The 26,479-nt window shown below is 30.4% G+C and overlaps 1 protein-coding gene across 6 annotated transcripts in view; it reads right to left on the minus strand.

Moving 5' to 3' along the window:
- Nucleotides 1–24,210, minus strand: part of tutl (immunoglobulin superfamily member turtle) — a 79,418-nt gene extending 55,208 nt beyond the window's left edge. For 5 of the 6 annotated variants that reach the window (XM_088201472.1, XM_088201469.1, XM_088201466.1 and 2 more), the window contains exon 1: nucleotides 24,110–24,209. The gene's annotated coding sequence lies outside the window, so the exon portion shown is untranslated. Of the gene's footprint in view, nucleotides 1–24,109 lie in introns of all 6 variants that reach the window. The other variant, XM_088201463.1, reaches the window with a different exon arrangement.
- Nucleotides 24,211–26,479: the final 2,269 nt, after the last annotated feature.

Genomic DNA, 26,479 nt, shown 5'->3' on the forward strand with positions numbered 1-26,479 from the left:
GTAATGGGATAATTTTGTAGACCCCAACTGACTTAGCGGAATTATCTCAGCATTATGTCTGGACAATCGAGTAAACCGGGAAAATATAATTGAGAAACAACTGCACATAAGCATGATTTGTTTGCGAATAAAAATAAATAATATTTTCTTATATAAAATATCATATCATACAACAGCAGTATTTTTAAATGAAGGTATAACATTTTTATAAGAATACGTTAAGAACGTATCTTTGTTATGTTATGGTAATATTTAAATGTTTACTTTTCTTAATGCCTTTAATAAAGATTTTACATATATTTTAGTTAAAAAATCAACGAATACATTAAATATTATAAATTAACGAGATATTTTATATAATATTACACATATATTTAAATGTTTATAATAGATGTGTACTTGCATAATTACAAGCAAATATTAAACATAATATCTAAAACAGTTAAAAGAATCAATGCCAACGGGTGGTACATAAAAATAATAAAGGCTAAAATATTTTAATAATATTCCATTATTAAATTTAAAATATATTTATTACCGACACAAAAATATTGTTGTATTTTGTATGATAAACCAACATGTTATTTATTATACAATTTGAATTTACTGCCAATATTAAAGTAAATCATAAAATAATAAACTATCTGTAATGTTTTTAATATTTTTTTATCCAAATAATTTATAATAATTATTTTAACTTTCGAAATCAATACAATTTTAATTTTAAACATAAAGACCATCGTGACCTAACAAATTATCCCAATGCATCACGATGGGTAGAAAATAAAGAATACATTGTATTATTACAATAGATGCATAAAAATACGTGAAAATAATACACAAAAATACCAAAAAAGAAAACATAGAATATTAAAATTTTATAATAGGAACTGAACCAGCTCCTCGTAGCTGACAATTAATAGATCAATGTGTAAGGCTAGTATATTAAGGAGCCGGATGGTGACCGTTATATGCGAGTTGGTTAGTGCAAACATCAGAAAAGGACGCGATCGTGATTGTCAAAGACGTTCTGGAACCCAAAACTGGAATTCCTCGAGAATAGTTTGATTAGTGACAGGACTCTTTAGTAGTTTAAATAAATGCTTAGCAACATAAAATTTTCTGCAAGAACTCAGAGAATCGCATTTCAATGCTCTTAAAAGAAAGGCGCAGGGGTACAAGATGAAATAATAAGCAAATATCCTCTTTTAAAGGTATCTCAAGAATCTTTTTTGTAATTTTTCAATTATGAGATATAGATACCAATTGTCTAGTGATTGTAAGATGTTTTAATAAATATTTTATAATTAATACAATAAATGTCATTGATTTACAGACTAAAATTTCAAATAGATATCTCACTATTTACTTATTGGTTGTTGATTGTATTTACCCCGCTGTAACACATTGAACAAACGCCTGTCATGTTACAATGAAATACTAACATAAAATAAATATATAATACTCTTAATAACATATGTTAAGAACATATGTAAAAAAATCAGGAAGATTTCTGTATTTCTGTATTATTTCTGAGTTATTTTTCTGTTTTTTTTTTAACAATTTTTAATTTTTTAATTTTGCAATTTTATCTTTAAGGGTTACGATTTTTTTGTAATAGCTACTATTTTAAAATTAAAGGGCAGATCGGGCAGGCTAAAAACTAATCATAAATATTTATTAGATTAATAAAAATTAAATCTGCTAAAAACTATGACAGTTATCATCCCTCCAAAAATATAGATAAACAATTTAACTGAAAATAGTTTTTGGCTTTCTGCTGATATTAACAAAACACACATTCTTTTTTCCTAAATTTCGACATGGGATGCTTTACAATAGATTAAATCAAAATCAATTTAAAACAAGGTTTATTTTGCCAAAGTATAAAAGGTTCTTTCCATGAAGGAAAATTTCTATTTTTTACTTAGTAAATAATAATTAATTATTTAGTTGAGAAAATTTTATGCAAAAATTGATACTTATTGTTTAAGGTTCAACTAACAGGAAGTGAAATTATTTTTTAAATTTAAATTAAAAGTGAAAATGTAAACAGTTGTCGGTAAAAAATATTAAAATAAAAAATATGAAATTAAAATATATTTTTAATATTCCTAAATATTGGCATTTAAAAATGGTCCGCGTGTTGTTCAACTACTAGTAGTATTTGTTTACATTACATACATTTGGGTACATATAACCAAACATATAACTTTCGATTGTAAAAAGTTTGAATGAGGTACGCTAAAACGCGCATTGTTTAAAAATAAGAAAACTAAAACACCTATGCGGATAAAACGTAAAGATTCGCATTGCAAGAGATCGCGTTTTGAGGTCTCAGGCGTGATCCAATGAGAAGAGACGGCTCAAGGCTAGACAAAGCGACACGGCCTCTTTACAGCGCGGCGGCGTGTCGGAAAGCTCCGACAATTTTTCGCCGGAGCTTTTTCTCCCGACTCGCTGCTGCAAGCCCCGCGGCGGTATTAAGGCATTAACCGGTTTGTTTATATTAAACATTAGGAGGTTACAGTCGGTTTTTAATCGGTTAATAGTTGTACAGTTCCAGCGAGTGTGTATGTGTGTGCGAGCTGCTGTGTGTATGTACATGAGGGTAGTCTGGCGCACGTGGCCGGGCCGCGGGTCGATACAGGGGCCGGGCCCGTGGGGGCCCCAGAGGGGCCGGGGGCCGCTATGACGTCAGCGCCGCCACACCTACGTCATCGCTGATCTAGAAACTTTTACACACCGGCACAAGCGGACACACGCGCCACCAGACAGCGGCTTGTGCGGTGGATACATCATGGCCCCATGCACCAATGGCCGGGCGCGCACACATAAGGGTAGTCTTGAATGCGCGTTCGGGCGAAAATATTACATAACCTTTTGCGAAATTGGGGTGCAGTTGTTATGTTAACGTTGTCATTTTTGTTCGGAGATGATTGTGACGCTTACGATTACGTTCGATACGCTATTCAGACAAGGGTTGCCAACGGATTTGGAGAACATTTTTCGGACTTTGAACTTTCAATCGATTTCTAATGTTAGTCAAGTTTATATTAAATGTTTCAAGAGCTATAATGTGTCGTTTATAAGCAGAAGTGGTTATCTGCTAAGACTTTCTGGTTTAATAAAATGTTTTCCGTGATTCCATATGTAAGCATATACTACATAATCTATTATACAAATCTGCCAGTATAGTTAATCGTAAAGATAGTTGAAAAAGGTTTTTTATTTATTTTACTTCTCTAGTCCCAAGATAGAAATATTTGATATTATCACAAAATTTTCATTTTTAAATACATTGTTCATTAACAACACATGCAAGCAAAATAGCGAAGTCTAGCATTTCATGAATAATATCCGTGCTGAAAAATTATTAAGATGTATTGGTCATAATGATCACCACCCTTTTAACCCCCTGGACCATATCTAGACATTTTAATCTCATTAACAGACATTCTTATTTTTTCAAATAAAACATTCAATTATGATTAGAAAACTGCAATAAGAACAGCAAAGTTTAACATTTTATGAAAACTATTTATGCTGTAGAGTGTATTGTAAAGATGTATTGATTGCAATGATTATAATCAAGTGCTGCTGTATGCTTGCCGCCATTGCGGCCCTTGTACCGCTCACCTCAATAAATAAAAATCCTTATATACACACAATTATTCAGATCCATCTAAACATATGCCTGTCTAGTGTGGAGTAACACCAGTAATACTATTTTTTTTTTAATTGCAAGTCATCAAAAAAAAGCTATAATGATAATATATAATACAACATTTTATACTATTCTAAAAAAACCTAATATCCTTCAGGTAGCAACAATTTGAGAACATTGTTATTTTCATAACAGAAAATACTGTTAAAATATTTTAGTGTAGAGGAGTCTACGGTTAGAATAACCTTAAATTTAAGCACAAATTTCCGAAGCTATCGCTTTAGATACTGAAGAGCACATATCAATGTTTCAGATCTTTAGCTATATGTTATTTAATTAGCACTTAAACCATTTTTTTCATTTACTTTATTTGTAAAATTTTTTTTATTTTTTTTCCTTAAATTATGTTTAATTGTATATTCTATTTTTTTTATTATACTGTAGCAAATAAAAAAATATAAAAATGGTTATAAAACAGTAACATTCATTGTATTTATATAATGGTATGTCTGTAGAATTAATTACATTATTAAAATAAATTGTGGCGATCACACACTATTAAAGGTATTTTTTTCAAAACTTGCGTTATTTGACTGTGACGAAAATGATCATCCATCAACAAGGAAACAAGACAATAGCATAAAAAATGAACCACACAAAGTACTCGTTACGACCAGAAAAAAATCATAAATAACACGAGTTTTGTTCTTACTGTAAATACACTCTGTCATTGAGAGAATATTTTTTTGTTGCGAAACGGTCATGGATACAATAAATCATCGGATCCCCAAGATCTTCGGACAATGGCCATCAAGCGAATGTCGCTTTTTTAAGGCGTATACCAATTTCGCTGTTCTATGAAGCGACTGCAGCGATTGGCTGGATGCTGCATAATTGTGATTGGTCATCAAACTTTGCAGCCCTGGATAATTAGGCCTGGAGTCTGATGAGGAGAATGCAGTCACCAGTAGCCACTCGAAGAGACCAGCAGACTCCCGCCGCCCGCGGATAACATACTGTCATGGACGCTCATATCCCGAGAGGAACTGCTCCATACGAGCATCATCGTAGCAGCGAGGGATCAACCTCCGCTGTACACTCGCTGCCACGCCACCGACTAGACCTCTGAAGACCTCCCACGGACATCATCCCTCCGCCAACATCTCCACCACTGCTCGGAGAAAACATCTCGACATCTTTTATATAGATTGTCTTAATAAGTTTTAGAACAAATTCCTAAGTAAATAGAATTTAAATAAAGAAAAAATCTGAAGATGTTTTGTGATATAAAATGCGCATTAAAAATACGAATTAAAATAATTATATAGAATCGTGCCGGATTTTTAAAAAATGTAAGTGCAACTCAAGTTCAAATGATGCAAGGGTTCTTTTGAATATTTTCTTATGATTCCAATTAATATAACAAGCAATAAAATCAATTGCTACCGTTGCAGTGCATTTCTTTCTATTGAAACTACAAGAAAATTTAGGTAAAAGCTATCTATCTAATTAGTTATCTAGGTTTAAAATTTTCTCAATTCAATTGGACACATACTCATACACAATATTCACTAACCCTCAATATCTAACGTGTTGCTTAGGAATTTTTAATTATTGAAAATGTGAAATGAAACGTGATTGATAATAAATTAATTGAATACATGTATGATTTAGGCAATGATCCTGAGGGATAAATTTAAATTCGAGAATATGTTTATTTCAAGATCCCGGATGATTTTTAATTTAACAAAAAGCATTGATTTTTTATAATAATAAATTAGGCACACACATTCAATGTGATTGGAAATTATTTAAGAAAGAAATACTTTTCTCGAATTCATTTTTATTTAAATTTGCTGTACAGCGTTATTAGCAACAATATATCAAATAAAATTACAGATAATTCTTATCCTTGTTATATAATGATACAAATTAATAAATACAAAAACCGTTTAAACTGTAATTCAAAATATTACCTTATTTTTTAAATACAGCATTAGAGCAGGAGAAAAGCAAAATTACAGACATAAAATGGAATTATATTTTCCCCGCAGAGGGATGTCTAAATTTTAGGGCATTTACGAGAAAAGTAATCCGGGATTATACTCGGACATATTTTTATTGCAGCAGCTCCTAATAAAGAATGTCCTTTGAGGCGTTGTAAACTTTCTTGCAACCCATAAAAAAATGAGTAGTGAATACTAAAACGTGTAGGCACCGCTACCGTAAAAACGCACGTTCGCGGGGCGTTATTATTGCTTTTATTTTTATTTTGACACGGAAACGAATAAAATCGCGAACAGAATACGAAACGGGACAATCGAAACTAGGTGTGCGACATTAATTACAATTTTCCAAGTATCGATGGGATGCTTCGGTTTTGTGCTGATACGGGATACGTTTTTTAAACGCCTCATTAAAAGGATATCAAAGTTGATTCCGAGAGCGTGCCGAGTCGGAAAGGCTAAACAAACGGGGAAATCGTTCGGAAAAGGAAGGCATAAAAATTCAGAAACGTAACATGGAAAATTGCCCTTTGCCTCAAGACGAAATGCTCCTCTCTTATAAATGCGCTATGCAACATAAAAGTAATATCCGTTTCAGCAATCGAGCCGCAGCCCATTAGGGCAAGGGAGCAACCATCAACATCTGAGCCGCGATAATGTACGTAGTACACTTGGATGCTAATGCATTTGCGGATGTTGTAAAAATGCTGTAGGGCAATTAAAATTTCAACGAGATATAGTTTTAAAGGTTCTCTTTAATACTCTACTTACATTTTTTGTATTCAACGTATGTACATGATACTACTCAGATGAGCTACATAAAGTCATAGTATAGCACATTATATAAGTAATGGCTTAACTTAATTTAAATTAATAACCATAGTATAGATCTATTCGATTAGAAGAAGCGAGATTAAGTAAATTTGAAGCAAACTATGTAGTCGTTCAGTTTGCTGGCCTCAAGAACGTGTAAAAGTCCCTAAAAATTATCAAAAACTAGATATAGAAATATAGTACAACTTTATGTACGAGTTTTAGTTAATAAAAATATGTTTCTATAAATCACCATAATTACTTAATATAAATATTTATTACCTTATATAATATTTTTTTGTCCATGAAAAATACCCGAAAAATAATCACAAATAAAACTAAATAAAGAAATATATAGAGTATTATGTCTAAAACATACTTTAAATATCACTACAGTTTTCTTAAAGTGCACTAATATATAGTTTTTTGGGCTTAAAACGCGTGTAAAAGACTTTAAAAATCATCACAAATTGTTCTTTATAAACTAAAATACAGTTATTCATATGAATTTTAGACCAAAAATACGTGGAAAATACCTCAAAATTCATCACAAATTACTCTGTGCACTAAAACATAGCTTTTATGTTTAAAACGCATTTTTAAGACATTAAAAATCTTTCAAAATTTTAGCATGCATAAAAATATATAGTCTTATATATGTGTTTTTAGGTATTAAAAACGTGTAAAAATCCTTAAAAAATTGCAAGATTATAGCTTTAATTAATAAATTTATGTAGGATTTTGCGATTTCAACACGTTCAAAAAAAACTTATTAATTTACTAAAATATACCTTTTATTAATAGTTTTAGGTCTAAAATTATAGTAAAATATGGAACAAATCAACTAATATGCATTTCATACGACTTTTTGTGTCTATAACACCTAATTTATTTACTAATATATATAAAGTTTTAGGCTTAAAACGCGTGTAATATATCACATATAACTTTTTATAAGGTTTTGTGCCTAAAATAAAAGTAAAAAAGCATAGTATTTCGATAATCTTCAGTCTTTCATTTGAATATGTGTCTCAAATACCTCATTAATATACAAATATTTATTTTATATAAAATGTTGGGTATAAAACATGCATCTTGTATAGCTTGTCCTATTAGTTTTCAAATCAAAAACACATTAAGAGACCAAAAATGTATAAATTTTATCCACAAACGAATAGCTTTTTATATGAGATTTTAGGTCTAAAACGAGTTTTAACGAGCTTATTAATCTAGCAGTATATATACCTTATATGTGTTTTGGATCTAAAATACCTAAAAAATACATTTGCATATAGCATTTATGGATCTTAAACACCTTATTTATTCACTAAAATATAGCTTTTATAAAAAAAAATTACCTGAAAGACTTATAAAATATACTATTATATAGCTTTTTTGGGTCAAAAACACCTGATTAATCCACTAATATTTATATATTTATGTGAGGTTTTTGGTCTCAAACAAACGTAAAAACCATACATTTTTTGAACTTCGTTGAAAGGTAATAATTAAATATACTAGGACATATTACATGTTATTACATGAAAAATACGTAAATAGAATATTATCGGTAAAATGAGACAAAGGTCGTGGGTGAAAGAGGTTAAATGGCAAACTGGCGTAGTCCACACTCTTGTATATTTTTTATGCTGACTAAGTAAATATAGGAAAAGTATGCGACTAAAGAGAAAGTAAAAGCCGAGTTATATTTCCTTTGAACTTCTATAAATATATTCTGTGAATATATATATAGATATGTAAATATTTATAAATATTTAATGTTATCAATAGATGTATTTACTTAAAATAAATCAATACAAAAAGGTTTAATCATTCTTGTTAAAAGGAGTTGTTCCTTATATTTTTGTGTTCAGAAAGAGAAAAAGCAATATCGCGCTCTGTTTCGCTGCAAATTTATTATGTTGATAAATCAAAAACTTGCTTAAACGTTCTAAGGTGGCGCACTCGGGAGGCAATTAGTTTTTACGGTGGAAAATTAACAGTGGAAAAACGGCACGTAAAACGGAAGAAAAATAGTTACTAACAGAGAAAAAGGTTAATTTCAATCGGCGTCGAGTGGCACCGGAACGACGAACAAAAGCGACTGTTTCAATGTACCTACCCCTGACGGTAGCGTGACACTACCCTTACACGAGACAAAATTAAATATGACAACTATTGTTATCTTGTCAGATCTGAGAACGCTGCAGGGACACTCGGCGTTAAAGCAGCTTAAAGTAATTTTTAAAACCATTTTACAAATTCACAACTTGAAGGTAATTTTGTATAGTATACAATATTACACTTTTAAATAATCGTATAAGAATTAGAAATCAACCGATTAATAAATAAATAGATTAATCTAAATATTAATAGATATGACAGAGTACGGAGCTGTTTCGATGCGAAGTTTGATACTCTAATTTTAACTGGCTTAACTTTAATTAACTTTAATTATAATTATTTAATTATCTTTCATAACTAAGGGTTATAAAAAAGATTAGCTACATTTGGTTATTTCTTATATGGGCGATTTTCTAGATGTAATGTTTGAGAAACATATTTTAAATAATTTGGACCGTAAATAAAACCAATCTATATATAAATAATATATTGCCATGATGAATATCATTATTAAGTTTACAACTGGCTTAATTATAATAAAAAACACTCTTTGAGATAGAATCAGAAGCTTCAATGTAACATTAATATGATAATAACTATTCTAAAATATATATAATTTTCATGTAGAATGGAATAAAAAGTTCTTACAGCAACTATAGCAGTACTATTTTTCCTATATAATGTACTTCAAATTAAAAATTGAAATAGGCAACATATCAACGTAAATAAAATATCACATGACAAAGTGGACCGTGAAAAAGAATATAAAGTACCAAAAAAAAAATGGAAATAAAGCTAACACTGTAATTATTTCCGTTTTACATTACACGGCATGCAAGCCAAGCAACCGGTGTTTTCGTACAAGGTAAAGTAATTATTGAACAAAAGTTAAACACGTTCACAACACACCTTTTCTGCGATTTTGGCTGTGTTGTTGAGCACAGATATACTAATACACGTACACGTTTGCAATCTGAGACGTTAATGGTCTCATAATAAAGAATATTTATATATGAGGCAGTAATGGCACACAGGGGAGGAAAAGGGTTGATATCCTTTTAACAATGGTTCAAGTGGTCGAAAAATAATGAAAAAATCAATGTAGTGTGTGGCTATATGTGATATGTAGGTTGTATAAAAATACCCTACCACGAAAATATTATTTATATGCAAACTATGTATGTCTTAGTAATAAAACAGAAAGAACGTTTAAATCTTAATTATAGCCTTATTCTCATAAACTGTCTACGGAAACAAATTAAAGCCCGTTTTTCGTTACAATATTTAGAGTTTAAGAAATTTTAAGATGTAAACAATTATTACTACTTCTTGTTTTTTGGTATTGAATGTACTTTTTTATAGCACAATATCAACTGTATAATTGAATATATTAACAATATTGCCTCATTATGATTCATTAAATATAATGCTGTACATTTTTAACCATAGCTGTATTACGTAATATGTATAAACAAATTAAACCCAGATTCAATAAGCGGCCGACAATGTAGCGTTAGATTCCCTTAGTTTCCATGAACCTTCCAAAAGCCCAAGCGTACAAGAAGATTAATTCATTCTGTCACAGAGACAATATTTTTCTTTTTGTTTATCTACCTCCATGTCCGATTCGCTCCACCGTCCAAAACATACATATATTATTTTATATGTTTCTGCTACTAAGATTTATTATATTTTTGCTTTGAAAAAAAATCATATTGGTACATTTTTTTATTTATTTTCAAATGAGCTTAAAGCTCATATTCACAATTGTATTTAAATACAGCCATAAATGTGTATATACATACATACATAAATAAAAAATATTTTTTAATAATATTTTCAAAATATAAATATTAATTAATGATCTATACAGAAGTTTATAAATCGATTATTGTATATGTCAGTAATTCGTCTGTACCGTATTAAGTGTTTTACTTTATTTTAAATTTAATCGACATGCTAGTAAAGATATAAAATACGAAACAACATAACACAAATTATTGCACTTTAAGATAATAAAATGTTTTTCACAACGTTATTTGGGTCAACCACCTACTACTCTACGCTGTTATATCACTTCCGAGTTACACTACAAATATCGTAAATTAACAAACATACAAAACTTGATATTACATACACATGTAAATCTAATCTAAAGCTTTATATATATAATATATATGTACATAATGCCTATTGTAGTTCTCCATTTGAAGGGCTAAGCTGAATTTTGGTGGCAGCTATTCGCGAGTGTGGAAATAATTCACGGCGAAGCGACATTTCAGCATAATATATACACATACACACACGGCACGCGTCTATCGCAATTATACAAAGTGCCAACAGATACAGCCTGAATTCTGAATATGGGCCCTCCATTCAGCCATTCATCATTCCTCTCGATTGTTTCGATGAAAAGAAGGCACTGAGCCTCGCCATTGTTTCAGAGTAGACCGTGCTTAAACATCGCCAAGATATGTGGATTTTTCAACGTGGATTTACGTGTGCACACACCCTCATATGTGCATAATATATAAAGCGTATAATACGTATGAATGTACACATATGTGTGTATACACTCACGTGAAAATGCTAATTTTGATGCACTTTAAAGTGGAAACTCGAATATTATACACACAAAATACGTTCGAATGGAAAGCGTCCACTTGGCTAACTTCGTTTACGGAAAAGCATGATTTAACATCGCACACTAAGCACTAACAAGGTAAATGCATACAGAGAATGAAAACAGACAAAGCATGGAACGCGGCTTTCAGTAGGAATAATACTGGAAGCCCATTTCCACTATGGTTGTTTGCTTTGAAACAGTCGCTTCACGTTTGAACTAAAATTCCTACACGTCGATACACGTATATACGTTTATAGTAGAAAGTCTCGTAAAATTCAACTAGAATACACACAAATAGATATTTATTATATATTAGAGCAATTAGATTATTATAAATAAAAATAACTACAAAATTCTTATTTTACTTATTTTAGCTAGCCTTCATGTACATTCATTTTCATTAAAAAATTGAACTAAGAAAGTCAAATCAAGAGCCTAAATATAAAATATACAAAACTAAAATTGTAATTAACAATAATTTACTATTACTGTTCTATTTATTAGGAAATTTTAATTACTATTGCCAGATTTTTAATTAATATACAACAATGCAGGTATATCTTAATATGATTTTTGTACAATATATATATATAATTTTGATATATATTTTATGATGCTGAAAATAAGCTTTTAATGTTTCGGTAATTATTTAATTTAAATGACAAAAACTAAATAATAAGAAACTGTAATACAATTATTTGTTTTTAATTATATTCAGTGTCTTTAAAAATTTTTACATATAAAATTGATTTTATTGTATAATTTTTACAATCAAAATTAAAAAAGGGAATACGTATCAAAAAAATATTTAATTTCTTCTTTATACAAATAAATAATAAGCTCAATGCTTTGTTGTTTGTTTTATAGTAATGTTTTATGAAAAATGTATTAAAATAAATTACATTTTCTGCAAAAATTTTCTTTTAAGAAATATATTCGAATCAATTAAACCATAACGTATATTTTTTTATATAAAGGTAATCAATGAAAATATTGCAGTACCAGCTCCTGGAAATTCTGCCAAACTGACAAAATCAGCATACACAGGATTAATATTCGTCTAAATGTTTAAATTGGAATAAAGGTAATTTTTAATTTTATTTTAACCATTTGGTTAGTAAACATAAATATATTGCTGTTTGTAATAACCTTAAATAAATGCTAATGACGATCGTTGCTTACGTCATGATGCTCGAAAAGTTAAATTAAAATGAAAACTTGTTTCTCCATTAGTTTGTCAATATCATAATTTTTTTATGTACTGTATTTTATTTTTTTGCAGAATAAACCGATAAATATGTAAAAGCCAAAACGTTTTATATAAAGGCTGACGTGTGTAGCATGGATGGGCAAAAAATCAAAATTTCAATTTCGCTGCAAACTGGCAAAATACGGGATGACTTGTTAATGGAATTTTCGATGAATCATTCGAATTCTGTTATTAAAACTTTTAGTGCTAACTGTGTTATTAAAGATTTTAATAACACAGTCTTCGAATTGTGTTAAAACCAACACGATAGAACAATGTTAAAGTCGGTAACTAATATTTAAAATACCAGGGCTCAATTTTCATATAGACCGTAGCATTTCTCTATTTCACTCCGGTCTCTTAGATCAGAATAAGTGATTGTTGTGTAATTATAAATCTGATTGATCATCACAAATTGGGTTTTTCTAAATTTGTATTATCTCACAAATGAATCATGTTGCAACGAAAGATTTATAATAAAAAAACTGCCATAGGAGGCAAGAATGCTACATTTCTTTATTTCGTAAATGTAATCACGATAAATAATACTTCAAGGCTTAAATTGCGTTTTATTTGGCATTACACACCATTTATTATATTAAAATATCACTTTAAACATGAAAATGAATAAATACAAGAACTTTTGATTTATTTAGATGTATGTTTGTAATTTTAAAAATCAATATAAAATAAATATTTACACAAAAGCGTCAAAAAAATTGCATTGAAATTTAAAAAAATGGGGCGAATTTAATAATGTAGCAAAAAGCAGAAAATTTAATGACTAATAGTACGCCCGAAAATTTATTCCCTGGGATGAATGGTGGGAGCTATCAAACTTGCTCGACGGTTAGGAGCAAGCTCACTAGGAACGGTAGGATGTTAAATAAATATATATACAAGTATCATTAAATATAATTGAATTATACGATGATAGTGAATTATAAAAATAGCAGGAGCGTTTGATTCGAGTTGCCAACGCAACTAATAAGCCAGTCGTTAGTGAGTTGCTCGAAGGTTGCGTTGCAGTCGCGCAGGTGCGCAGTTAACAAAGGACAATTTTTTACTCAAGTGGCAATCGCGTTAAACCGTTGGACGAAGGGCCTAAGGATATTACGATTGTTTAAATTTGTGGTTGTATTTAAAACATAACATTAACGAATATTGTTTAACTTTCAAGCTTTGGATGTGAATAATATTTTAAATACTAAACATTGTTTTTTTTACTAGTTTGATACATAATTTTATTTATAGTTAGATAAAATATAAGTAACACTTTTTAAAACTAAATTCACTAATTAAATCAATTACAATAACTAGTTATAAATCACATTAATACCACATGTTAAGTATTAGTATGATTTGTATTTCACTCAAACGCTTAAAAATAATCAATATCAAATGACGCATTATAGTGATCTGTCAGGTCATGATGTATATATTTTAAATAGAGTGTATTTTTGTATTTTTTATATTTATAAAAAAATATAAAAATAAATCAGAAACAGTTACACAGGTGACTGCTAGAATGCAGCACGAGCATATCCATATATCTGCAGTGCAACAGCATCGGAATAAGAGTGCAGAGGTAATTTTATTTCACTGCACACCACCTGTCACGAACTAACATGAATTGATGGTGTTTTAAACCGTGCAGAATTAAATTAAAAGATTTCGGGGAACACATAACGGATGATTGCGTCAAATTTCGCTCCGACGAAGGAGAAAATCTTTTTCCGCTTTAGTCCATTTCATTTTTCAAAGGTATAACGAGAAAAATGTACCTAGTGTTACGTTTATATTATATACACAATAAAATGTAAGATACATTATTAGTATGAATGCAACAATGATTAATTTATATAGGCTATTCAATTACAAATTATTAATTAAATTTGCATCACCCTGTAATTTTATGAGACACTCCGCAGGAACCTAAGGGCTCACTTGCGATGACAGTATGAACGAAACACACTTTAATTATGAAATCGTATTTTATTCAATGAAAATGCGTACACACAGGTTTTGACATGAATTATATATTTTTGCGCATTGTTAAAGCGATTACGTGCAAGTCGCTTTCCTTATGGAAAATTGACTTTTGTGCTGAAAATTGTTCGCGTTCGCGTGAAAGCATTCACAAAATTACCCCCACAGCACTCATAACTTGTGTTTTTTTCTCCTTTTCAAAAAAATATATATTTATACGTATACGCGAAGAGAGAAAAAACGCGAATCGAAAAAAGTTTTCTTACTCTTGTAAAACTTGTCCGAAATTGCGTGCGAAGTCACAATCAATTGACATAGAAATTCTGTACCTCGAAAACGGTATCGAACCGTTGTATTTTACCGTCTTGTACTAAAAGCGTGTCGAAAATATAGTATCGATATGTTTTCACGTGATTTTAAACATAATATTGCCTACCAAAAAAATGTATTGCATGTCAAAAAATATATATTTTTGTACAATATTTCATTATACAAATAAAATTCACTTTAACATAAAGAAAACGAACTAAAGCCAAATAAAAAATATATTACTATCTATTAAGTTAAAATTAAACATATATAAAAAATAAATATACAATACTTGAAAAAATAATATTGTTATTTTTGTAACATATTCGAAAGATATTTTTAAAAAAAAATTGAGTTTTAACAGTCAGTCGTTCTTTAGTCGTTAATACCTAATGTAAAGTTCAGATGTGTTGGTACACATCTATGCTTTACATTTCGATACTTATAATAATAGGCCAATAAAATTTTTATGATTATGATTAATAAGATATCCGCTAATGTCAAAGATGGGTTAAAGAAATTCGAACCTAAAAAGTGGACAAAAAGACCAGCAAAGATAGACGATGATGTCCTGGCTGGAAAAATGGAAGCAAATTCTACACAAACTATTCATCAGTTGCTCAAAAAACTAAACCAATCTGATTCAACAGTGCATAGACGCATAAAGAAGATTGAGAAGGCTTGGAGACATTGTGTAAGGGTTGCACGCGAATTGAGCGAAATAAAGAAAGTCAGCTCGTATCCGCATATCCCAAGAGCTTTTGCATCTTGGTGCTGTGTCGCCTTTGCTCAATCATTTTAAAACTACTTATATGAGAAATGGGTGTTGTACGATAACAATATTATTCAAATGTTAATTAAAAAAACACACATAGAAACCTGGGCTCACTGTGAAAAAAGTAATTTTTCTGGAAAATTTTATTTCATCCATATTATTTTACAGACCTTGCTCTTTTACTACCATTTATTTCAATACTAAATACAGACGGTGTAAACAGGGGGCCATCGGAATATTTCGAATCAAAGTCTCCAGTGTTTTATCCTAATATATTTAAAAGATAACCAAGAGGTAGGATAATGTTATACTTATAATTTAAAATAAAATCGGTTTTTTATTTAGATAAATAAATATTTAAAAATATTTTTTTATTTAATTATAAAAACGATTCATCTTAAGATTACCGTAAATTTAATTTATTAATACCTGAATTTTCAGTTATAAAAATAATAAGTTAGTAAATTACAAAACATTTACATTGGGTTTCAACTTTATTGATTTATAGTGTATTGTTACTGTCCCAATTCTAAGATTTTCATTTCAAAATATTTATATAACAATTATTTTTTCTAAAAATGATATATATAAATTTTTATGCTTTATTATAATATATTTTACAATTTTATTACTAAACATCAGTGCTACGCATAGTAAATTATATACTTTACACCACTTAATTAAGAGCTAATTGTATAGCTATCGTTAACAGAAAACGCCTTAAAATAGGCGACTAAAGCGGAAATAAAAAAACTATGATCCTAACATAAAGATAAGATGGAAAACAATTTGTGCGCTAAATAGTGGATTTATACTATGCGACCTGCTGAGGAGGAAATTGTGGGGAAGTTGTACGCCGGAAATAATTATCAGACGCCACCGACCGGATGTAATTCAAAGGAAAAATACGAGCTTTGATAAACTTATCAATGTCACCAAAATCCGGCAGACGCTTATCTGAAAGCTCATCGGGCCTCATCGCTCAACCTGGACTTCCGACCTGTTCGGCTTTCCTTGGACGAAAACAATACACACAACATGCAATGGGAAATCCTCGCGAAACAACAAAATATTATAAATAGACACTATACATTACGTTACGCAATATTATTAATAATGACGTATGAAAGCAGTTAGGCTATGATATAATAACTAAGTAATATAAAAAGTTCGCGACCAGATGTATATATTTTATTGTTCTATCTAAAAATTAAGCTGATCTTATAAAAAGACTGATCAATTACTTTGATATAAAAAATTGTTCAAAAATGGATTAAAATAATTAACTTGAAAGTACACATTGATTTATAACTGTAAAAAATGTCAACATTTGTAAGTGGCCTGAAAGTGTTACGATACCAAAGTTAACCATATTGTTTTAAAATTATTTTTTTAGTTTAAAGACTTTAGGAATTTTAGATATACGAGTATGAAAGATTGGTTTCGCTTATTTTAAAGCAGTTTATCACATATGCAATATCTCATAGCTGTTTAAGCTATTTTACTTAGGTTATTACTATCTGTAACTACTAATACATATAACTTGAGTAGAAGGCAAGACATTAAGAACAGTAGAAATATCGATTCTTTCCCATCAAAGAACGCCAAATCCATTTTGTCTGGAAAAACTGATGTAGCTATCATTTTTAGTGCTGCAAATTGGATACTCAAAATATTGCACTTTAAACTACCATAGGTATTTAGATAAATTTTGACCTACTGAACTAAAATATCAAGTTCAATAAGAACATATAAGAATAATAAAAGATCTTAATTTAGTGTCCATTCAATAAGGAAAATCGCCATATTGAAGAACAGTTTGTTGCACCATAAAGGTTTATCTACGCGCGTATTGAGTTTACATATAGGGAGAAACTGATATTTTGAGAGAAATCAGAAGCTATGCTTCCAATATAGAATAAAAGCATTCATTTTTTTTTAATTCAGGCAAATTATATTAAAAAATCAAAATACATTTTTTGATTATCACATCGCTGAGTTTTCAGAAGATTCCTGCAATACAAATTAACTAAAATAAAATAGTACTATATTATATGTCCGTATATTATCTAACAAATCTGCATTGCGAAAAATTGATCAAAGCGAAAACGTTCACTTGTAATTATTGAAAGAGACACAGCCGTTAAATAGAAGAATATCTCCCGCGGGTGATTAGTGGACGGCGTATAAACAGAGGCAAGCCTTTCGCAGGTTAATGAATCGAAAAACGGTCTCGGAAAAAGAAATGGAAAAGGTCGAGTTTATAAAAGGGTCCGGATAATGACGGCGGAGATTGGTGAAAATTGAAAAAAAATCGTTGTTAATACATTTTTAATTAAGACATTTAACGATGCACAAAAACGTTAGGGGATGTAAAAATTGAAATTTATATGAGCATAAAAATATATATTTTTATTAATATGGAAAAATTTGCTGAGGCGTTAAAAATATTTAATTAACAAAATATTCAATCAAATACAATCATGAGATAATCAGATTTTATTATTTTTTGTTGACTGATGTTGTGGGTAGTTATTAGTTATGAAAAGTAAGCTTAACTATTGTATATTAACAGATTTATAAATAATGGTTAGCACTAATAACTTAAGTTTAAAATAACGGCTTTGATAAGTTAAATATATTAATAAATACAAATAGTCATTCACACTAAAAAACTGAAAAACGTTTAACGTTCGATAAAATGTTGACTAAATGACCTAAATTTAACTATGTTTACTTTATTCAATACAAACTGTACCTGATATATTTTTGCTTAGTAACCATTCTGTACATTTCAGCGTTAGCTGAGATTTACATACTATATTTCTTTTTGAATTTTAAAGTAATATTTTATGTATTGAATTTTATTTATTTATATTTTATATACATTAAGGAAAATAAAAAAAATATTTGTAAGTAAAGATAAACAGATATTTGCATTTTTTAGTTCACAACACTATTTCTGACATGACATGACCGTGTATTCTAGGCCTCATTCGTTAAATCATTTAAAGCGCCTAATTAAATTCACACTAATCACACTAAGAGTAAGGTTCGGTAATTTATGTTTTTTCGCGATAGAAAATATTCCTGTTAATATTAAAACAGGCAAAAATTGCAAAATTGTTACATGAATTAAGAGGAAAAATACGTATTGTTCGTGAAAAACAATATTGAAAAGTCATGTGTTGTTTAAAGTTCGATTTATTTTATAGACAATAGCAAGAAGTGTCTTAAGCGGTAAGTGAAATGTGCCGAAAATGCTTTGATATCTGGGTCTAATCTATTTACAAATAAATAAGCAACTTGTTTTGAAAATATCTCCTAAGTATTTTTTGTAAATATATAGTAAAAAATTTGATACAGTACATAAAATAATGAAAAAACTTTTAATGAATACATAATGCTATTCTGTGACTACAATTTTCATCTTTTTTATTAAAGTGCAGTCGAATTTGTAAAGTTAGATACAAGAAAAAATTCATAAATGAACCTTTTGAATTGCCAACTTTAATAGTGAATAAAATTACTGTACACGAGAAATATAATATCATCTTTGAATATAATTAAAAAATAGGTAATATGATTCTTGAAGTTGAAATTCATAAAAAAAAATTTAATATACTTATTAATACAATATAACCTTTGTCAATTGCAACCGAATCGATTTAGGTTTTCATTGTGCTCAAAATACAAACAATAACTCGCGCGTTATTTTTTCTCATCACACGACGTTTATATGCGTTTGTGTATATTTTCATTTCATTGTTGTGCATTATTAATGTTTGGCAATTTGCGCACGACAAAAATGTAAAAAAGCGAGTTATTAAAGTGGGCAACGATTATGTATTTACGTCCATACACGTTCAGTGTTTTTAATAAAGCATAATGGCCGCTCGCGTTGCCGCCGCCGGTTATTGTCTACAAGGTCCCCACTTAGTCCCTCTCCTCTCCATTCTTTTTCGCCGCGAGTACATCGTGTACAATTTGAGATAAGAATCTAAAAGGGAAATTTGTTGTTGGGCGCCTAGGGCGCAGGGCCTCCGTTCAGCCCCTCGGCCACCCGCCCGTGCCTCCAACCCCTGGCTGTGTACGAGCCCAGGGCTGTCAGGAGAAGTCGCTACCCTCCTCTGCTCTGGCCGGGACGTACTCGAGTGCCTTCCAGCTCGAGGGCGGGAAATTACCACTTGAAGCCTTCGGATTCCACCAAGTGTATTTTCCACCCCCTTGTAACAATCGGGCACATCGGCGATACTGGCTCACTTATCTGCATCGTTTTCCCGTTACGGCCTTCGAATGGGATTACTTTTAATACAAGCCCGGAACTGTTGCCGGGACTTTCTCACTCTCTCTCTCTCTCTCTCTCTCTTTATCTCTCTGCTTTTTGATGCCTTCGCGGATGTTGCAAATGAATTTGCGATATGTGTTATGTGTGCAATTTGAATGTGGATACTTATAAGATTTTATTTGATTGGCAAGTACATTCGAGATATCGCAATTTCACTTTAAATTATGTCATCTGCAAAGCGCTTATATTTACAATTGCATTCTACAAGACACATTTTTAAGGATACACTATCACCAAGAAAATATATTAATAGAAAAAACAAATATTTTTGGTTTTGTTTTTGATATTTTATACACACATTAAAAAAAAATTAAATGACTGCAGTGTCAAATTTCATGATGTAACCAGAAATATAATATTTTTAGTTTTTAGAACACAGCTGGGTTAAAAATCACTGTTTTACAGGTCGACCGACCAAATATATGACATAATTGAAATATGAATCATTGATATAAATGTATATATCGCCATCAAACTTATGAGGTATTTCAAAATTATTTCTAAAGCTTCTAAAGCAATTATGTATAAGCGCAATACAAAATTTTAATGTCACAAATATTTATAATTAAATTCACCCTAATATAATGCATGAAAATGATTGATTTAACGGTATTATTCCCTAGGGTGACCTAAATAACCTTTGCGCTCGACCGGTCAACCGAAGACGACGTCTTGGCCTCCCTTGGAGTATATGTTAAGGTGCAGGACATATAACCCATGGGACTGTTTTCTATTTACAGCAATAGGAGTAATTTATTGATTAAAACTATAATGTGAAATTTATTATGTAGTCAATACTGCTAATATATCATAAGTAGAGTCGTATATATTAATTTAGAAAAATCTTTCTAGAAAGTTTTTCGTGTGTTGTTAGTAGGAAAATTATCAGAACTTGCTCGCATAGATAATATTTAAGATTTGGTTAAGCGATCGTAGACAGTTTGTAACCTATAGCGGTCGATTGTCGAAATAATATTTCACCCCTTTGGGAGCTCGTCAAAGATCCATCTTGGGTCTTATATTATACTTTTTTCGTTATATATTAATGAGAATAATACGGCACTAAAAAATTCTAGTTTTCGTTTTTATGCCGATTATTTAAAATTATTTATATGCATTTGATCTGCTGAGGACTTTATCTATATACATAGTGATTTAAATGATCTATGGAGATGTCATTTAATGTCGGAAAGCGCAATACTATGCCATCAGTTTTTTCATACGATCTCGGTGGGAATGTTTCGGCTAGAAAACATTCACTTATGATCTCAAAATCACTTTTAAGAGCAAGTGTAGGTTATTTTTACACTTAAACTACGTCTACAAAATTCTCCGAAGATACTCGGCTTTGGTATGAGGAATGCCTTTTATTTTACAGATCCGTCAGTTATACGTGTCATTTATAACAATTCAGTTCACAGCATTTTTGAATCTGAATTTATAATTTGAAATTCTTGAGGAACAAAATATTCCCTCATAATCAAAAATGATTAAAATAGGTTCTTGAAATATCATTAAATAAACGTATTTGGTTATTACCCGTTTTTTTATCTTAGAACCGAGTTTTCGCAGAAAGTTGTACGTCATGCTATTGACAATCCAAATATTTTTGAATTTTGGGTTTCGGAACAATTGCGTCATATTCTGATGATCGTTAGAAATAAAACGTCCGCACTAGCATTCGCTTATTGGTGTCGGTATCCAGCTCCCTAAATACCTGTACTTTGGACACTGATCACTGGAGTGGCCATCTGAACCGTTTATGTTAAGACGTGAACACATTTCTAGTGTGTGTTTAAGAAGCGATGCTATTGGCATGCAAGCATCCTTATCTGCGATTCCCCAAAGTTAAATTGAACGAGAATTATAAAATATGTGATACGTTCAAAAAATCACAGCAACAGAGAAAAGCCAGAAGACTGCATCAAAACAAGAGATATTAGCGGATCATTCAGAGAGCATCGTGGAAACGCATCACAAGGGATCCTAGCTACTCCACCAAAAGCACAGCCGACAATAATACAACTCGACATTCCAGCGAAACTCTCAGACTTTAAGAACTTTCACTTTAGCCTTGCGGCATCTATATTTCTTTATATATGTGGTTTTTATATATGTTTTTAAAATGCTAACAGCTTTTCCGGCGTCTATTTGCCTACAAAGTCACACCTATTCGGCTCCAAAACTCAAAAGATCTACTTAATATCAGCAACAAGGAACTAGCTGTATTGATTTCAGTTGATGTATCATATGGTTGAAACATAATCATTGTAAGTTTTTAGTGAGCGCGTTAAAAATTAATATTATAATGTATTACGAGGTATTGGCGCACAATACCGTATAAATTTCCATCATTCAAGAAGAAGCTCAACACAAATACACGCGTAAATATAAAGAAAGAAAAAAGTGAATATGTCGAGAGGCAGTTAAACAAGACATGCCGTGAAAATCAGAAGTGCCACAAACGTCAGAGCATTCCTGCACGGAGGGACAAAAGCGTAGCATTACGCACCAGCACGCGCCCACGAGACCCTTGCCATCCCTTCTTGTTCCTCCACACTCACTCTCTGCTGTAAAATATTGTTCTGTTTGTATTATGGCCAAAAGAGAAAAAAGTTCCGTTCGTAGATAAGAAATCGGCGGGGGCGACTTAAGACCTAGATCAAACAAAATGATAAATCGCCCAATTCGAACGTGTCCTGTTTTCGTTACGATTTGATATTGAAAAAGTGGGATATTAGGTCAACTTATAAGTAAATCGAAGTAATTAATAAATATAAAATACTCGGATCTGTTTGGATTAAATGGATTTATTTATAAGTATAATGATAGATATTTAATTAGGTTAGTTTAATTTATTCACTGATTATAAATGGTGTAAAAATAATGAATATGAGATTTGCGTTTGATGCAGGCAATTTAAGTCACTACACGAAGAAGAGAACCTTAGCAACAATGATCACGAAAATCTATAATAAAACCTTGAAATAATGATCGCAAAGTTAACCCAAAAAATCAAATATAAACCTGCTCATCTAAATACTTTAACCAATGACCTCGCCGCACACATTTTCATTTTTAAAAAAGTCCGCCACCACACAAAGTGACGTTTGAAATTTTTACGAGTGGAAAGCTCGACACGCGTCACCAGCCGTCTATAGGGGCATTTAGGGAACGGTTTTTCCGGGTTACACCGCGCTGATCCTGGATGGGGTAGTGTAGGAGAGGCGAACGAAAAAGAGCGTATATTGTCTTATGTGTGACGCGTATGAAATTGTCACGCTGTTTTTTTTCAGCCCACCCCAAACTCGCCAGCCTACCCCTACATCGCCCCTCGTCTCGTTATTTATGCGTCGTTTTTCCGCTCGAATTACGACACGCGGAAAATTGGACGTCAGCGCATAAAAACGACAATGCGGAAATTCCAGCGGGAGCTCCTTGTTGCGGGATACTTGCACTTGGTTATTTCTGCGTTTAATTTCGCATTGTGGTACGAAACGTGACTGTGTTAACGTGCAGCTGATTGAATGGGTGTACGGGAATTTTATGGTAATTTGAAGTTATCCGAACAGGGAAAACGCGAGAAGCCCGATAAACAAATACTTGATCAAACACACGACCTACCTTATTAGCTTGTATAGGTAGAGCCCTACTTGAAATTTCAGGCGGTCGGATATCACTCAATGACCCTGACCATCATATTACATGACCTTAACCTCTTGACTATCTGATCGTGATGCAGATATATATAAAGCCATATTAGTATATGATGTTATTAATTAAGGTATTTTAATAATTATTTGCTTAATATTTTTAACATAAATATTTATAAATATATATTTAATAATGTTTATTAATATTCATGTCAATTTATCAATGTATTTTGGAAAAAACTGAGGTAAGTTTATTTTATTGCTAGATATATTAAAAAATATATTTATATTATTCATACGACGAATCTATTTAATAATATAAAATTGTTGACAGAGAAATGTATTCCTACACATATACAAAATATTTGTGAAAATTACGAAAAGTAATATTTATTTATGCAAGATTTTTATATAAAATGTTATAACTAGATCCGGTATATTATATTACACGTGCACGTGCGATCCTCACAGTTCTGTGACAACAATGTAACGTGTAATAAATGACATTTTATATCCTATATATGTATGTGTATTTTTGTATTGTACTCACAGTCAAGCTACGATCTCGCAATTTCTGATATATTTTTCACGCCAACAGATCGGTGAATTCCCCGGATGTATCCAGAGAATTGTCACGATTCGCACGAAAACCTGAAATGAGACAAAAAAGTATTATTATTATTGTATATAATACTATATTATTTAATACAAAAATAAATACCCTAATTGTAGCGTTATTTGAATAACAAAAAATATGTTACTTTCATTTAAAAACTGGCAATGTTTTTTAGAAAATGCTTTTATTGTTTCAATCGATAGCCTTTATTTAACACTATATATGTGGTGCCTTTATGTCATATGTGAATAAGATGGTCCTTTAAAATTATCTATTTAATCTTAAATAATACTATTTTTATATATTTTTTTATTAATAAAAATAGCTGTCTTTATCAAAGATTAGATGAGATTTTTTAAAGATACAAATTCGAATTAAAAAATTATCCCAGCATTATTTAGATTATTTCTGTTAATTTTTGTTACACGTAAATGTATTTCAATGTGTAATATATGTAATATCAATATTAATCTCCAAAGTCATTTATTTTTTATTGAAGTTGTATTGACATTAGAATACATTCCATAGCAATGATTAACACGTTATTTACGTTTAAGTTTATTAAATTTCAAGGCAGTATATGTGTAGCTAAAATGATCGATATCAAATTTAGTGATTTTTTTTATAATCTTCATATGGCAAAATATTAAATGTGTGAAATAATTTAAGTTTATAAAATTATGAAAGAAATATGATTTTATGCTCTTCTGTAAAATTTTCATTTTGTGAAATTTTTTTTTGGGAAAGTTTTTAAGAATCATGAAATAATTGCAGAAATGTCTCTAAAATAAATAAATAATTAAATCCAATGTAGTTGGCAATGGGAATTATTAACACTTGATGCTTCACCATTTTTGTACATTAATTTTTACTAGAGTTAAAGTGACTAGACAATATTTTAAACGTTTTTTAAATCACTAGTTAAATTATACAATTTTTGATACAAAAGTTAGATAATTTGATTAATATCTAAAAGTTCACTAATATAATATATCATATAAACAAGCATTTTTATAACAGTTACTCATTCTAAAGTACTTTAAAAATCTGAATTAAAGGCAAAAATGCAGCTCTAAATGAATGAAATATTTATTATGCCTTATATTTATTAAGAACAAATTTTGTTAAGAAAAATCATAATTAAGGTCAACTAATTAAACAATAAAATGTATAGTGAACTAATCTAAAATCACCATAAATTTTTCATAATAGTAAAGCAGTAAAGATATCTATTATATTACGTAAAAATAAAATATAAAATTAAAGCATTTTAAGAGGAATTATTTAAATCAGGGCTATACAAAAATTGCCAAAAAAATATATGCAGCCCATGAAACAACTTTGTTTCTGATTTTTTATAATTTTTTAGCCATAGACTAAATTAATTTTTGGTGAATTTTATTTAGAGAATCGAATAAATACATTTAAAATCAAATGAATTGACACTTTGGATCTATTACTTGTATTGCTTATTCAAGTGCTGCTTGCAGGACTTCCCAAATATCTGTGCTGATTTTTTATATTAGTTTTAGCTCCCGGATTAAATAATCTTTGCCATCTTCAATTTAATTACATATTCTATTTTAAGAAACACGCAGAAAATGTGAATATGATTTATATGGTTAAAATTCGAATCAAAATTATCTCCATACGCATTTCATGCATATAGTGAGAGGTCACAGTATCACACGTTACATAACAGTATAGCATAATACAATGCGAGGACTTTATATGCGAGCGTACACGTGTGGTGTACGTGTAACGTTATTAAAATAATTCACGATTCCCAAGTTGTTAGCGAGGTGTGTATGTGTGTGAGTGTGTGGGAAAAAAGACGAGAAAAAAACCGTTCCAGTAGAGCGAAGAATAAGGCATCCCCCCGACTTTGGCGCAATTAACACGGCGAACAATTAAGTTGGATTTATGCGCATGATATCAAATGTGCGGTGGGATTTTTTTTATTTTTTGCACCTGCACTCTCCCGTGCATATTTTATTAAAGAGGGATTCGCCTACCACCCACCATATAATACGTAAGCATTATGAGAAAACGAGACTATTATGAACCATTTTCGGAATACAAGTATGTCCTAGTAAGGAAAGTCAATAGATAAATCTAACAGCTAGAAAATGTCTTTATTTCTATTGAATTAAACACTTTCTAAACATAGACACATGGGCATACTATCTGTAAAATCATGATCAGCCATTGCAAGGCTTTGTATTATAAGTTAACTCACACGTCCCTAATCTTATTTTTTTTCGATATTTGTCAAAAAATTTCAAAATCATGTTCATGGATGAG

The sequence above is a fragment of the Plectrocnemia conspersa genome, unplaced genomic scaffold (genome assembly GCF_051122295.1).
Source record: "Plectrocnemia conspersa isolate PC_06_02 unplaced genomic scaffold, ASM5112229v1 ptg000013l, whole genome shotgun sequence".
Classification (NCBI taxonomy): Eukaryota; Metazoa; Arthropoda; class Insecta; order Trichoptera; family Polycentropodidae; genus Plectrocnemia; species Plectrocnemia conspersa.